This window comes from Quercus robur, chromosome 4, assembly GCF_932294415.1.
Source record: "Quercus robur chromosome 4, dhQueRobu3.1, whole genome shotgun sequence".
Lineage (NCBI taxonomy): Eukaryota > Viridiplantae > Streptophyta > Magnoliopsida > Fagales > Fagaceae > Quercus > Quercus robur.
The window spans coordinates 86,355,845-86,371,915 of NC_065537.1; the positions used below are offsets into that span (position 1 = coordinate 86,355,845).

Sequence of the window (16,071 nt, forward strand, 5' to 3'; positions counted from 1 at the left end):
AGCCTTTAGCTAAGCTAAGACCTAGAGCATTGGTAAGTGGTTACCTAAAATAGGGTAAGAGATGAAAATATGGTAACTCGAACTTGTCCACAAGCTACTTTATTCGCTTATTCTTTCCTTACACATATAGCGAACAGTACAACGAATTTTTTTACCCCTTCAAAAATCTATTCTAATAACTTACAACTAAATTATAGTTGCAACTTTATTATTTGAGTTAATTAGATATAATAGTTTTTGTGGTTGCACAATTTTCCTGGCCCAACTTATGTTGATTAGGCCTTGGCCCAAAGCGCAACCCACAATAATTATTTGTAGAGAATGGGTCAAAGAGCTTAGCCTCAGTGAACTTGTTCGGTCTAATGCATGGACAATATTGTTTGCAAAAAGAAAAATAAAAACACCAGAATGGACCTTTCTCAAGTCTGATTTTATTTCTTTTTTTGTTCCTGATACAGTTCTCTCGTCCCCTTCTTTGAGGGACTCCACTACATTATATATTTCTCTTCTTTTCATCTCAACCTTACACCTGTTAATCATCCAAGCATCCACTTGAGCACCTGTCCCATCAGACGCCCTCATCAGACCCTTTGTGAGTTGCAGAGGCCAAGGCGGTACTGTTCAGGAGTCTTTTCCTCATTAATGTGGCCAAGAGGGTGGTTGGGGCGCAATTAATGTGGTGGTAGCCTTCCATGAGATATTTTGGATTTAATTCATTTTATATGTTGGGAAGATGAGCTGAAATGGCTGGGGAAAGTTCCTCGTCTGGGCTTCGTGATGTCCGAGGAGTTGCTCCTCGGACAGGTTTCCTTGGCGCTATTGGGGTTGAGTAACGCTTCATATGAGGCTTCTCTTCGGACAGTACGCTCCTCGGACGGGCCTGAGTTTGGAATAGCCCATCATTTTTGGGCCGGGCCCCACAATAGCCCCTCAAAACTCCGGTTTTTACCTCCCTCCGAGGGGAAAAGCGGGGTTTTGATGTTTGTGAGTGGAGGGAAATAAGGAGATCGTGGGGCGCGCGTGCGGACCGTTACTTTTGACGCGCTACAATTTACGAGGCGTGGCCATTAACTTCTGGAGGCGTTATGTTCCCTTCATCCAACGGCTTGGCGTGGATCGAACGGCCATCGTTCTTTCCCGTATTTTTAGGCAGGGATGATCTTTTCTCTCTCCTCCCGGCTATATAAGACGTCAGAGGGGTTCAGTTCCTTCTTTCATCTGCATTTCACAAACCTCAAAAGACTCCAGAGAACTACATCGAATCCTAGAGATATACGAACACTTGCGTTCGTTACGCCGCCGTAGCCGTTTTTGTGAAGCATTTCGTCCAAGAGAGATTTCCAAGCGTCCCCTTGAGCGTTTTGTGAAGGTACCAGTACATTTCGCTTTTCTCTCCGTTTCAATTCCCTCCTCGGACTTTACTTTTCTTCGTGGTCTCTACTTTCATTTCCCCCTTTCAGTTCAGATGGGTAGATTCGAAAAATTAGTAAAAACTCCAGCCGCTATGGAGGCCTTTAGGGCTAAATATCACATTCCCCCTGGGGTTGGGCTGCGGTACTGTCCTCTGGAAGGAGTATTGACAGATAGAGTTGTGGGAGAAGTCGTTATCCCCATGATTGCTTTCATAGAGGGAGGGATGACACTTCCCATGCGTAGGATCACGAGGGAATACCTGTTCAACCATAGGTTGACGCCGTATTAGTGTGCCCCGAATATGTTCAAGATACTAGGCTGTGTAGATGTCTTAAACGAGCGGATGAATCTAGGCCTTACTTGGCACGATGTGGCTTATCTGTACGAATGTCACCGCCTCGGGGATGATGGGTATTATCTTAAATCCCGGAACGAGGACGTTAGGTTGATCTCTTGTCTTCCAGTTTCCAATAAGACCGTGAAGAATGACTTCCTCATTGCTTCTGGGGAGTGGTTCGACGGTATTCATTGTCCAACTCGGGCAGGAAACCCAGGTGCGGCGCTTTTAGGATTGATCCTTTTTGGGGAAAAGATTTAGTGTTGAGGGGTTATTTTTCTTGCTTTCTTTGTAATTGGAAAATTTCATGGTCTAACCTCACTTTTCTTGGTTTGTTTGCAGACAAAAGTCACGTTGCTCCTCGGATAAGCCTTGTGAACGTGCCAGCGCTGAACTATCTTCTCAGGTCGAAGATTTACGTCGCCCAGGACGGACAGTTGTGTGCGGCCCATCTGGTTCTGGGTTACCAACCTCTGAGCAGCGCTTTTCAGGCAGTCGGTCACGCTATAAGGGCTGGCAGTCCGAGGCTGGCTAGAATTGACGTGTCCCAGGACGGATTCCTAGCTGACCACGATTTGCCACCAGTTGTGTTGCCAGGTGTCAGAAATCCCTACTTAGCAGAGCAGCTACCTCCGGTAAACGAGCCTGGCGCTGCTGTTTTGGTTGAAGAAAAGGCTGAATCATCTCGTCTTTCCCTTGAGGAAGAGATAGATAAGTTTTACTTCGAGGAGGAAATTCAGCAAAACCCCTTGGTGGAGCTTTCTAATCCCGAAGCAGAGCAGGACCAACATTCCGCAGTTGGTATTCCCTCAATCGTTATCTGCTCGGACGATACTTCAGACGAAGAGATAGAGCCCATGGCAGGAAAGGGAAAGACTCTAAAGGAGCTGATGTCCTCCCGAGGGAAAGGTCAGTCATCGAAGAGTCAGTCATCGAAGGGACCAACTCCTCCACAGGTCAAAACCCTTCCCCCTGTGGTCCCTCTAGGCGTCTTGGACCCTGGTCTTAAGGTTGATCCGGACCTTAAGAAGAAGAGGCCGGTTGACACTACTGAGGAAGGTGAGGTGATTGCCCAGCCGACCAAGCAACAAAAGACCACGCGGGCGCCAAGGAGCAGAAGGGGTAACTCCTCGGAGAGCCGGGATGAGGAGAACGTTGCTGAAGTGCGCGCTGCCCCTCGTGCATGGAACCCCAAGTTGGAACTGGATGGGGTGGCCATCCTTTCCAATGCTTCGGTCCGAGAGTATAACCGAGGCCGAGCAGGGTACGTGGCTGACGCCTTAGAGCAACCCCTACTCCTTCCTCGGGACATGGAGGCTTATAGGCGGTTCTCTCAGCACGAGCTCTTCCTATCCCTAAAAAGGGATCTCGCGTTGGTAAGTAATCCTTTTACTGTTTTATTAATTTACCTATCCCTGCTAGATTTCTTTAACACTCTTGTTTCGTTCGCAGATTACCCAGCAGGTGTTCGTGGCTGATGAGTTTTGCCGCGATAGCCGTAGTCGGGTTGAGGCTGAGACCCAGGCTCGGGCAGAGATGGAGAAAGCCTTGGGGTCCCTCAAGCACGAGCACCTTAAACTCACGGACGAGTTCAAGGTGTCGGAGAACCGGCGCAAAAGTGCAGAGGCTGGTTTAAAGAGTGCTGAGACCTAGGCGGAGGACCAGCGCAAAGAGCTGTACACGACGCAGCTTAACCTCATCACCGAGAGGCAGGCAATGCAGGATCTCAAGATTGCCCTGCAAAAAGTAGAGGATGAGCTGAGGCAGGTAAAGGAGGAGGCCCAGCTGATCCGAGAGGCTACAGAGGCCGAGAAGAATGCTGCTCGCCAGCTCGGGGCTGAAGAGACGGAGGCCAGGCTGTCTGAGGAGATTCCCGAGGTATGCAGGGAGTACTGCGGCATTTCATGGGCTCATGCTCTCGACGCTGCAGGAGTTCTTGCGGATTTGGCACTAAGACTGCCCGAGAGCATCTTCTATCCTAGGGAGATCCGTGCGAATCCTGAAGACGCCCAAGTGGCCTCGGAGCAGGACCTGGCGGTGCCTGATGCCGTCCTTGTGCCTGATATGGCGGAGGATCCCGCCGCAGACTCTACCATCGAGGTTCCTCCTCCTCAGCCCGAGCAGAAAGAAGATCCTCCTGCTCAAGCTTAGCCTTTTAGGCTTTCAATCTCTGTAAATAGTTTTTATTTTTTATTTTATTTTATTTTTCTTTTAAATGAGAGTTATCCTACTTTTCCCTTTTTTGTAAGGACCTCTCTTTCTAATGTACTCGGAATATTAATATAAAATGTTCGTTTTGCCTACTACGGATGTGTGTTAGTAGCACTCTTCTTTAAACATTTACGATCGATGTGGATATGGGTAATCGGTCAAAATAAAATGGGTTTTTGGCGCTACGCATTTGACGATTGCGATGGTACTAAACTGCGCGCACGCATTAAAATGATTTCCTTTAAGTAATAATCTCCCAATCTATCACAAGTAATAATCTCCCCAAAAGTCTGTGGTCCAAGGAGCCAGGCAGGACTTAGGTTCTGCTTAAAACTATGAATTGTCATGAGTAATAATTTCCCCAAAGTCTGTGGTCCGAGGAGCCATGCAGGACTTAGGTTCTGTTTAAAACTATGAACTGTCATGAGTAATAATTTCCCCAAAAGTCTGTAGTCCGAGGAGCCATGCAGGACTTAGGTTTTGTTTAAAACTTATAAATAGTTGGCTTAAGTATTAATTTCCCCCAAGTCTGTGGTCCGAGGAGCCATGCAGGACTTAGGTTCTGTTTAAAACTTATAAATAATTGGCTTAAGTATTAATTTCCCCCAAGTCTGTGGTCCGAGGAGCCATGCAGGACTTAGGTTCTGTTTAAAACTTATAAATAATTGTAATGTAGACTGGCAAGCGGCAAATAGTCATAAAAGAAAATGTATGCTAAGCCATTCTTATTAATAATAATACCTCCTGAGGTTATTTACATTCCATGGTCGAGGTACAGCTTTTTCATCCAAATCTTCTAGGTAGTAGGCGCCTATTCCGGCCACGGATGTGACACGGTATGATCCCTCCCAATTGGGCCCCAACTTGCCCCAAGAGGGGTTCTTTGCGCTGCCAAGAATCTTCCTCATCACGAGATCACCTGGACCCAGAGGCTGCAATTTGACGTTAGCATCATATCCTTGTCTTAGCTTCTGGTGATAATAGGCCATGTGAATCGTGGCCATTTCCCTTCTTTCCTCGGCTAGGTCCAGACTTCTTCCTAGCAACTCATCGTTATCGCTTGGGGTAAACGAGCTAGACCTCAACGTGGGGAAATTGTTCTCGATCGGAAGCACAGCCTCAGCCCCATAAGTCATTGAGAAGGGGGTTTCACCAGTTGAACGCTGCGGCGTTGTCCGATAGGTCCATAAGACGTGCGGTAGTTCTTCTACCCATCTCCCCTTTGACTCATCCAGTCTTTTCTTCAATCCGTTCACTATGACCTTGTTTACGGCCTCGACTTGCCCATTTCCTTGGGGGTATGCGGGGGTGGAATATCGATTAATGATCCCGAACTCACGGCAATACTCCCTAAAATTCTTGCTGTCAAACTGAAGACCATTGTCGGAAATGAGTGTTCTCGGAATTCCGAAGCGGGTGATAATGTTCTTCCAGATGAATTTCTGGGCGTCCACGTCCCTGATGTTGGCCAAAGGTTCAGCCTCCACCCATTTAGTGAAGTAATCGGTTCCGACTATTATGTATCGCTTGTTCCCCGCAGCCTTGGGGAAAGGCCCGACAATATCAAGACCCCATTGCGCGAACGGCCATGGACTGGAGAGTGGGTTGAGAACCCCTCCGGGTTGGTGGATATTTGGGGCGAATCTTTGGCACTGATCGCACTTCTTAGCGTATTCCTGGGCCTGTCTCTGCATGTTCGGCCACCAGTATCCTTGGGTGAGTGCTCTGTGCGCCAGCGATCTTCCTCCGGTGTGACTTCCACATACTCCCTCATGCAACTCCTCAAGAAGAGACTCAGACTCTTCTGGATGTACGCAGAGTAAGTACGGTCCAGAGTAGGAGCGCCGATAAAGTTTGCGGTCCTCTGATAGCCAAAAACGAGGAGCATTTCTACGTATCTTCTCGGCTTCTAGTTTTTCTTCCGGTAGGATATCGTCTTGGAGGAAATTCCTTATAGGGTCCATCCAACTGGGGCTCTGTCTAATCTGATGGACCTGGGTCGGGTTTCCGCTGATGAGACTGGCCTTGACTAGATCTTCGACTAGGATCATTCGTGGCAAATTATGTGCCGAGGACGTGGCAAGAGTGGCCAGCGAGTCTGCATGAGTGTTTACGCTCCTGGAGATGTGCGTCAGACTGAAGGATTCAAAACTCGTCTGTAGCCGTTTGACTTGCCCCAGATACTCTTGCATCCTAGTATCTCGAGCTTCTAGCTCTCCCATCACTTGTCCGACCACTAATCTGGAGTCCGAGAAGGCTTCTATTACTCTTCCACCCAATCTTTGAACCATTGCCATTCCTTGAAGTAAGGCTTCGTATTCGGCTTCATTGTTCGTAGCCGAGAATCCGAGTCTTAATGACTTTTCAATGACAGCGCCGTCCGGCGATATTAACACTATCCCAACTCCTGATCCTCTCTGGTTGGCCGCGCCATCCACGTAGACCTTCCAATGCATGGTCTCCCCGGCTGAAACTGCGCCAACCAGTTTTCCACCCAGGTCTTTCTTCTTGGTCATCGTTTCTATAGAGGGCTCAGCAAACTCCGCTACCAAGTCTGCGAGGACCTGTCCTTTGACGGAGGGTCTGGGCATATATTTAATATCAAAAGCCCCCAAAAGAGCACTCCACATGGCGATCCTTCTTGTGTAGTCAGCGCTTCGAAGCACGACTCGAAGGGGAAGCTGAGTCAGAACGATGACCGTATGCGCCTGAAAGTAATGAGGAAGCTTCCGGGTTACATGCACTATCGCCAGAATTGCCTTTTCTAAGGGTAGGTATCGCACCTCGGCCTCATGTAGTGATTTGCTCACATAGTACACCGGTCGCTGCACCCCATTATCATCCCGTATCAGTACCAGGCTTACGGCGTGGGGAGCTACGGCGATGTAGACAAACAGCACCTCGTCTGCCTCCGGACTGGACATGATGGGTGGTCGGGACAGGTAGTCCTTAAGCTGTTGGAAAGCCTGAACGCAATCCTCCGACCATTTAAACTCTTTCCACTTGTTTATCAGGAGGTAAAAAGGCCGACATCGATCCGCTGATCGCGATATGAACCGGTTTAATGCCGCAATCATGCCAGTGAGCTTCTGCACCTCCTTCGGGTTCCGAGGAGTCTGTAGACTGTTAATGGCTTTGATTTGGTCGGGACTTACTTCTATTCCCCTATGGGTGACCATGTACCCTAGGAATTTCCCAGACCCGACCCCGAATGAACATTTGGAGGCATTCAGCCGCAACCGGTGCTCCCTTAAGATAGCGAAGACTGTTCCAAGGTCTTTTACGTGCTCGGACTCCCTTTTACTCTTCACAACCATATCGTCTATATACACCTCAATGATCTTGCTCAGTTGTGGCTCGAACATCCGAGTCATCATCCTTTGGTAGGTTGAGCCCGCGTTCTTTAGCTCGAATGGCATCACCTTATAATGATAATTTCCGATGGGCGTCATGAAGGCCGTTTTCTCTTGGTCCTCTAGCGCAAGGGGTATCTGATGATAGCCCTGGAAGGCGTCCAGGAAGCTCATTCGAGGGTGCCCCACGGTTGCATCCACCAATCGATCGATTTTGGGTAGAGGGAATGGGTCCTTGGGGCACGCCTTGTTCAGGTCCGTGAAGTCCACGCAGACCCTCCACTTCCCCGTCTTCTTCCTTACCACCACTGTGTTCGCCAACCATTCAGGATAAAAGACCTCTTTGATAGCCCCTGCTCTTTTCAACTTGGCCACCTCGTCTCTTACGGCACTAGCGTGTTCCTTTGAAGGGCGTCGGGGTGGCTGCTTCCTCGGAGTGGAAGAGGGGTTGACGTTCAGGTGGTGGCTCATGAGGTTGGGATCAACTCCAGGGGCATCGTAGGCGTCCCAAGCGAATACGTCGACATTTTCTCTGAGAAATCTGACCAATTCCTCCTTTTCTTGAGAGGGCAATTCAGAGCCGACCTGAAAGAACTTCTCCGGGTCATTGCTGACAGCAACCTTATCTAAACCTTCACACCTTATCTCCTCGGCCAGCCCCTCGTCTTGCTTTGCCAAGGAGGCTGGTTGCTATAAGCTTTTTGGGACCGAGGACTCGTCCAAGGGCCGATGTAAAATGGCGGCCACCACACACTTCCTGGCCACGGCCTGATCTCCTCGGATCTCTTCCACTCGTCCTCTGGATGGGTATTTTACTTTTTGGTGAAGTGTGGAGGTCACGGCCTCTAGGCTGTGGATCCATGGCTTTGTAACTATCGTGGTGTAGGGTGAATAAGCGTCGACCACGATAAAATTCACCTCCACCACTTCCGCCCCAGTCTGTACGGGCAGTCGGATTTGCCCCTTTGGCGTAACAAACTTCCCCTCGAAGCTGAGAAGGGGGTAGTCGTAAGCTGTCAAATCTTCCGGCTTCAAGTTCAGCCCCTTGTATAGGTCAGGGTACATTATCTCCACCGCACTTCCAGAGTCTACTAACACCCTTTTCACATCGAAACCCCCAATCCGCAAGGTGACCACCAAGGCATCATCGTGAGGTTGAATTGTTCCTCTCTTATCCTCATCCGAGAATCCCAGTATCAAAGAGCTTCCCTTTGCCTGCTCTCAGAGGGAAGGCGATCCACGGCTAATACCCTGGGGATGGGTGGCCCAGTTCTTCCCGGTGCAGCGAGGATGACATGTATCGTCCCGGTGGGGGGTCTTAATGACACGTCCCTTCGAGGTTTTTGTGTTGCTTGACCGGGATGGCCGCTCGATGGGTGCAGCAGGTGACGTAGCTTTCCTTCTCGGACCAATTGATCCAGGTGATTCCACAGATTCCTGCAGTCCTCAGTAGTATGCCCGTGGTCCTGATGATAGTGGCAATACAAGTTCTGATTACGTCTGGCAGGGTCTCCAGCCATCTTTCCCGGCCATCTGAAATAGGGTTCATCCCTTACTTTCTCCAGTACTTGTTGTACCGGTTCTCTGAATACGGCATTCACTGTTTGCGGGCTATTCTGCCCAGCCTGTCGCGGAAAATCTCTCCTCGGCTGACCAGGATTGTGACGTTCCGTCCTGAAATCATTTGCTTTAAGGGGGATAACCTTCTCCTTTCCCTTCCGTTGCAGTTGATCCTCCTCCACTCTTTTGTACTTGTCGATCCTATCCATTAACTGTTGGACGTCAGTAACTGGTTTTCCGGTGAGGGATTTCCTCAAGCCATGCCCGGTAGGGAGGCCGCTTTTGAAAGTGCTGATAGCAACATTATCATGGTTGTCATCTAAATCGTTATACACCTCCCAATACCTATCCGAGTATGCTTTCAGAGTTTCTCCTTCATGCATGGATAAGGACAGTAGCGAACTGAGAGGTAGAGGGACTCTGGTGTTTGTAATAAAACGGGAGCAAAAAGCTTGAGTGAGCTGCTTGTAGGAGCCTACGGAGTTTGTCTTCAGGCTGTTGAACCACCTCATTGCCATCGATCCCAAGCTGGATGGGAAGATCTTGCACATTAGGGCTTCGTTTTGCGAATAGATCGCCATTTTTTGGTTGAACTGACTCACGTGCTCTACCGGGTCTGTTCTGCCGGTATAGATGGCGAATACCGGTTGGTTGAAGCGTCTTGGCAGCTTAGCCCCTTCGATTCTACTCGTGAAGGGTGACCTTGAGACCTGATCCAACGCCTTCTTCATGGCGTCGCTCCCCGAACCTTTGCTGGATGAGCTCTCATACTTCCGTACTGGGCGTGGTTCCTTTTCGTAAGAAAAGGTCTCACTTGGGGGGGTCCTTGACCTTCGTCTGTAACTCATGTCCTCCGCATTAGAAGAATCGCCTGAGTCAGAGGGAGATCGTCTTCGCTGTACACGTCGTAACTTCCTTTTTAAGTCATCTATCTCTCGCTGCATGGCTTGGTGACTATTTCGCCTCTGAGACACGTGACTTCCTGTCTGAGTGTGACTCTGGCTCGTCTGGATAGTATGCACACTTCCCTCACGATTCCCCCTGCCGCCTGGGTTGGTTGGGTTATTTTGCCTCTGGGACTCGGCGGGTCGTGTCCGTTGGGAGTTAGCTTGGTGAGGATCCTCCTGGTGCGGATCTAGTTCTTCCATGCTCGACCGTTGCGCTAGCTGATGCCTTAGCTCTTCCCACAGACGGCGCCAATTGTGGTTGCATGATTTTCCTGGCCCAACTTATGTTGATTAGGCCTTGGCCCAAAGCGCAACCCACAATAATTATTTGTAGAGGATGGGTCAAAGAGTTTAGCCTCAGTGAACTTGTTCGGTCTAATGCATGGACAATATTGTTTGCAAAAAGAAAAATAAAAACACCAGAATGGACCTTTCTCAAGTCGGATTTTATTTCTTTTTTTGTTCCTGATACAGTTCTCTCGTCCCCTTCTTTGAGGGACTCCACTACATTATATATTTCTCTTCTTTTCATCTCAACCTTACACCTGTTAATCATCCAAGCATCCACTTGAGCACCTGTCCCATCAGACGCCCTCATCAGACCCTTTGTGAGTTGCAGAGGCCAAGGCGGTACTGTTCAGGAGTCTTTTCCTCATTAATGCGGCCAAGAGGGTGGTTGGGGCGCAATTAATGTGGTGGTAGCCTTTCATGAGATATTTTGGATTTAATTCATTTTATATGTTGGGAAGATGAGCTGAAATGGCTGGGGAAAGTTCCTCGTCTGGGCTTCGTGATGTCCGAGGAGGAGTTACTCCTCGGACAGGTTTCCTTGGCGCTATTGGGGTTGAGTAACGCTTCATATGAGGCTTCTCTTCGGACAGTACGCTCCTCGGACGGGCCTGAGTTTGGAATAGCCCATCATTTTTGGGCCGGGCCCCACAGTTTTTGTTTATGAACTTCTAAAAATCAGATTTACGAACTTTTTAGTGTCAATAATTGAAATAGGCTATTTATACTTGCAATAAATCAATATCATATCATATACTATATATAATAGCAGAAGCTGAGAGAAAGTGGAATCCTACAACTAAGGCCGTGCTGACAAATAGGATAACTGCCTATCTAAAATTCAAACACATTCCACTTTAAAAAGCGATACATTATATTGTTTTAAAAGCAACAACACCGTTTGACTGTTTTTTTGGTATATTAAAAAATAAAAAACCCAAAATAAAATAAAAAACACGTTGCAATTAAAAAAACCCTAGCTATCTTTTGTCATCAGACTCCGCTAGGGATGGCAATGGGGCGGGGTGGGGCCGAAGGATGAGATCTTCGCCCCCACCCCGCATGGATTTTTCTTGCCCCATCCCCGCCCCGCCTCGCATGATGGGGAAAATTTCTTGCCCCATCCCCGCCCCTTAAGGCTCCGCGAAGACCCGCGAAGCCCCGCCCTACACCGTAAAACTTTATTTCTTGTTAATTTTCCCTACAATTATTACCATTTTTTCAAATAAAATGACATGTTTCAATAATAAAAATATACTTGAAATTATAAATAAATTTATCCTATCAAATCAAACTAATTTTTAGCAAAAACTAAATAATATTATCTAAATGTTTAACAAGACAATATCACAACAAAAATCTCATAACATGATAAAATAAAATTTTAACAAGCTTAAAGAAACAGTGTTGTTAAGCAGTCAAATGCCCACACAAAATTATAAAAACAATGACACAGACACATATTTAGAGCCACAGAGCCGTAACTCATTAAAAAAAATTATATTATGTTCATGATGAAAAGTAAGTTGAGAAAGACCGTATGAATCATGAATGAAATCATCAATTCAATAGTATATAAATTTGTTTCCAATAAAGACAAAAAAAAAAAAAAAAAGTTAAAATTGGTACCTTATTTCCAACTTTGCTAGAGAGAAAAAAGAGGTAGAGCCACGTTAGGTAGAATAAAATAAGCTGATGATATTTTTGTTTAAATAGTAGAGTTTTAGGATACAATAAAATTACAATTTAACCCTTATTAATGCGGGGCGGGTTTAAAAAGTGTAAACCCATCCCCGCCCCGCCCCGTGGTGTGGGTCTAAAATCTCGCCCCATCCCCGCCCCACCACCTTTGCGGGGCGGGGAAAACCCGCATGGGGCGAAGCGGAAGGGGGCGGGTCAAGCGGGGCGGGGAAAAATTGCCATCCCTAGACTCCGCTGGACATTTCTCTCTCTAAAAGAAAATGCCTACCGATACTGCGGCACAGAGGAAGGGAAAAACTTGCGATCTAGTGAAGATTCGTATGGCCGGCCATCGCCATCCCATGCCAGACTTAGACAATCAAGCCATATTGTGATGCAGAGAAACGGAAGAAAAAAAAAATAGAAACTGCGATCCAGCGGAGAATCGTGCGATTAAAGGTTTCTCTTCTTTCTTTTTTTCGTTTCCTTTTGGATTTTCTTTCTTCGTATGTTTGTTGGTTTGAAACACGCTATTTTGATCTGTGTGTATATGGATTTGCACCGGAGAGGTGGAATTGTGGGTGAATCTAAACTTTCGATCGGGCACTTTCTCCTTCCCTCTCTGTGTCGCTAGGTTTTTTTAGTTGCAAGCCTTTTGTTTATTTTGCTTAAACCGTTTTTAATTAAAAAATTTAATATATATTTATACATGCACAAAGCCCATATGTTCTGTTTTTAATTTTAGACAGTGGGGTTTGTTTTTGAGAGATCCATTTGGGCATTATCTATGATTCAGGTATTTTGGTTAGATTGGTTATGATTTAGGTTTTTTGGTTAGAAGTAGTTTTGTTTAATTTATGTAAATAGACAGGTTAGAATTGGTTTAATCTCTTACTCTATTGTTTTCTTTAGGTTTGCTATCAATTTAGGGATTTGAGATATGGAGGTAGAGTTTGGCGCAACTCCGTGACTAACCGAATCGGAACTAACAACAGACCGACGAAAGGTACGTATCAATTTTCTGTGTTTGGATATGAACTTAAATTCAGATGTTCATTCTCTTTCTTTAGATGTTTTGTTGTGAATATTAATTCTTACGGCATGATCTGCATTCAGAAATGCATAATAGTGAAAGCTTTTCAAACTTGACAGAACCAAATCACAAATGCATCCTATATAGATCCCTATCACTTTTTTAATCTCTGTGCTTCTGAACGTTCGTTTGTTTAATTAATGACTTTTCAAGCTCTTTGAATTGCTGCCTCTCCTCTCTTTTTACTGTTTTCTCTAGCAGAAAATGAAAAACCCATTTCTTTTTTACTGTTTTCTCTACTAGAAAATGAAAAACCCATTCCTTCTTTGATATCTAAAATTTCAAATACAGTTATAAATCATTTTGTTCATTTACTCTATTCCTGTTTCAATTGGCTTTGATTTGCATGTTTTAGCCAACTTCTGTCTTTACAAATTGATTTCTTTAGCCAATTCTCTCCTCTACTTAATTTACATCTTTACTACTGCTTTTTGTTATTCGAATTTGAATTAAAATCCGGATGTTTATTCTGTCTCTTTCAATGTTTTGGCCTCAGATTATAATTTTAGTTTTTCCTACTTTATTAATATTATAATCTTTTCCAAATTGGAATTATTATATTCTTTGATTATTTACTACCTTCTTTGAAATTGAAAATTATAGATAATACTAAACAAAGGTGCACAATGTCATCAGAGACAATCTAAGTCATTATTTGTTCTGCATTCATAGGGATAGGTAGTTGGTAAAAGAAAAAATGGCCAAATAAAACCTCTCCCTCCTTCCAATTGTTAATTTGACACCCATTCTGTTTCGCTTCTTTTCTGTAGCACCTATATCCAAGGTCAGCATTTTGTTACTTGATGTGTTATACACTTTATTTTGATGCTTTCTTTTTGATTTATTGTAATCCCTTTTTTTTTTTGGGGAGTGGCATCATGGGGTTTAGTCCTTGAATATGTGTAGGAAAAAATATGTTCGTCATTCAATAATGGTTGATTTCTTAGCATTTAATTTTTTTCAATGTTTGTAGGTTTTTCTGTTTGGGCTGCTCTGAATAAGTATATGATTCATAAAATATTTCATGTTCACATAATTCTTCATATGTGCGTGCATCCAGCCTTTGGTGTTAGTTTTTGAGTTTTTATTTAAAATTTTGCTTTGCAACTCAATGAAAAGATAAAAAGAAGGTAGTGGGCTGATTTTATATTGATGAGTAAATACTGTTTTGTTGCATTACTGAATCAAGATTTAAGGTTAGGCTACCTTTTTCCCTAATTTCCTTCTTTTTTTCCCCAATTTCTTTAGCTCTGTTTTGTTTAGTTTCTTGAACTGATTATGTTCTGTCGATGGCTGCATGTTAAAGGATTACAAAATCAAAGTTTTTTTTTTTTGGGAGTGATATGATTTGGAGGTAACAATAGATGAAGCTTTGCCTTTGTTGTTTTTCTTCTTGATATTTAATTTAACTATTATTTTTTTATTGGTATATATCTTTGATTTGCTAGAATGCTTATTTTGTTTTTGTTTTATTTTTTTGGAGCATCTTACGCTTTCCTTTTGCTTTAATAATAATTTCTCATATATTTCAAAATTGTTCTATTAGACTTTGTTTCTTTTAATTTTCTCAGGCTGATAAACTTATTTATTGGCAGGTTTTCTTAAATGTTGTTGTGGTTAGATTTGTTTATTTTCTTAATTTATTTGTTTTTATTGTGTATGTCTTTGTGTTTTGGATTGAGTGCTTATAGATGCTTTAATTTTATTCATTTATTGTATGAATAGAAGATTACATAATAATGGGTGAAAAGCTTCATGAATTCCATAACTTGGATGTGTGTATAATCTAAAATTTCCAATTATTAACTCCGGCTCTTATATATAACTAGCTTATAACCCGCACAATGTGCATGATACTTTTATCATTCTTATCATTTTGACTCCTACTCTTTTCAATTCCATATTAATATGATAAAATTTATTCAATTTGTCATTGAAGTTGGCTTCATTTTTGCCTCCACTGGTGAAAGAAAAATCGAAATAGATACTTATCAAAGAACATTGAACCATATTTAAAAGCTGATAGGTGTTAGTGATCACAATGAAAAGATGGAGAATTTTCTTTTACATATTAATCTGTATTAGTGCTTTTTAAGTATTTTCTTTTGGTTCAAACACAAGCTTCTGATATGTGAGTGTATATTTATGTTAAAGCTCCTGCTATATATTGATCATAGATTAAGAAAGGTGAATGAAGAAAAGCACCAGCTATATTGACCTATGTTGTAGATAGATACTTTAATAAAGAAAGGAGGAGGGTAATTATTGTTGTTTATCGATTTTTGCTGAAAAGTTTACTGCGTATAAAAGAAATTGCATTTTCTTCAATGATCAAAATGAAACTCATGTTTTCAACTTGAAAGATAGTAGCTTTAGAGATTTACAGAATATCCATCTAGCTTGGCTTTTCTCAAATTTGCTTTAGGCATATGTAAGGTAGTACACTTCCAAAGTTTCTTATTGAGTTAAAATAAAGGAAAACATTATGAAAGTGTATGTAAATGATGCTGACAAAATGTGAATAGGTACCGTTTTGCTGCTGACAAAATGCATCCATCTAGGTCTTCAACACCAGTTGATGGTGCCCAGTTTGTTTCACCTGCGCTGATTCAATTAAAATCTGCCATTTTAGAATCTCAAGGGAGTCTATTACCTCCACAAGTAGCATTTACTTCAGTTGAAATTGAATGTTACAGATTTTTTTTTTTTTTCCCTTTGATTTGGTTATGAACTAAGAAATATAAGTTAGTTTTGATTTAAGCTTTTGGGTTGGGTTATTTGTATAGTGAAAAGGCATGTCTGTTTTATTTCAATGTAATTTGTCAGGCTCCTAAGTAAATACCACCAAAGTTCAAAATGTGAAGTTGTATTTCTATTGTACAATTTTATTATATTTTCACTTTGACACTTGATTTGCTGTCATTTTTAACAGCATGATCAAATGATTAAAATAAATAGAGTGAGAAGTATGATATTTTGAGATTTGAATACAAAGTAGATTTACCCACTAAGCTGACCATTATTTTAAGTTATGTGTGTTCGGCTATCTACATAAGCTCATTAGATTATTGTATATGTAAAAAATGCTGTGTAGAGTCATTTTTGGTGAGTAGGCACAGTTTTGCTGCTAGCAAAATTGAAATTGAAAGTTACAATTTTTCATTTTTCATTTTTTAATTTTTTTTCTCC

The 16,071-nt window shown here is 43.6% G+C and overlaps 1 long non-coding RNA gene across 1 annotated transcript; it reads left to right on the forward strand.

Annotated features, from left to right (window-relative positions):
* The first annotated feature begins 12,036 nt into the window (after positions 1-12,036).
* LOC126724179 (uncharacterized) lies at positions 12,037-15,888 on the forward strand. Its single transcript, XR_007654668.1, has 3 exons — positions 12,037-12,248; positions 12,702-12,795; positions 15,408-15,888. It is a non-coding gene; the product is annotated as an uncharacterized LOC126724179 (long non-coding RNA).
* Positions 15,889-16,071: the final 183 nt, after the last annotated feature.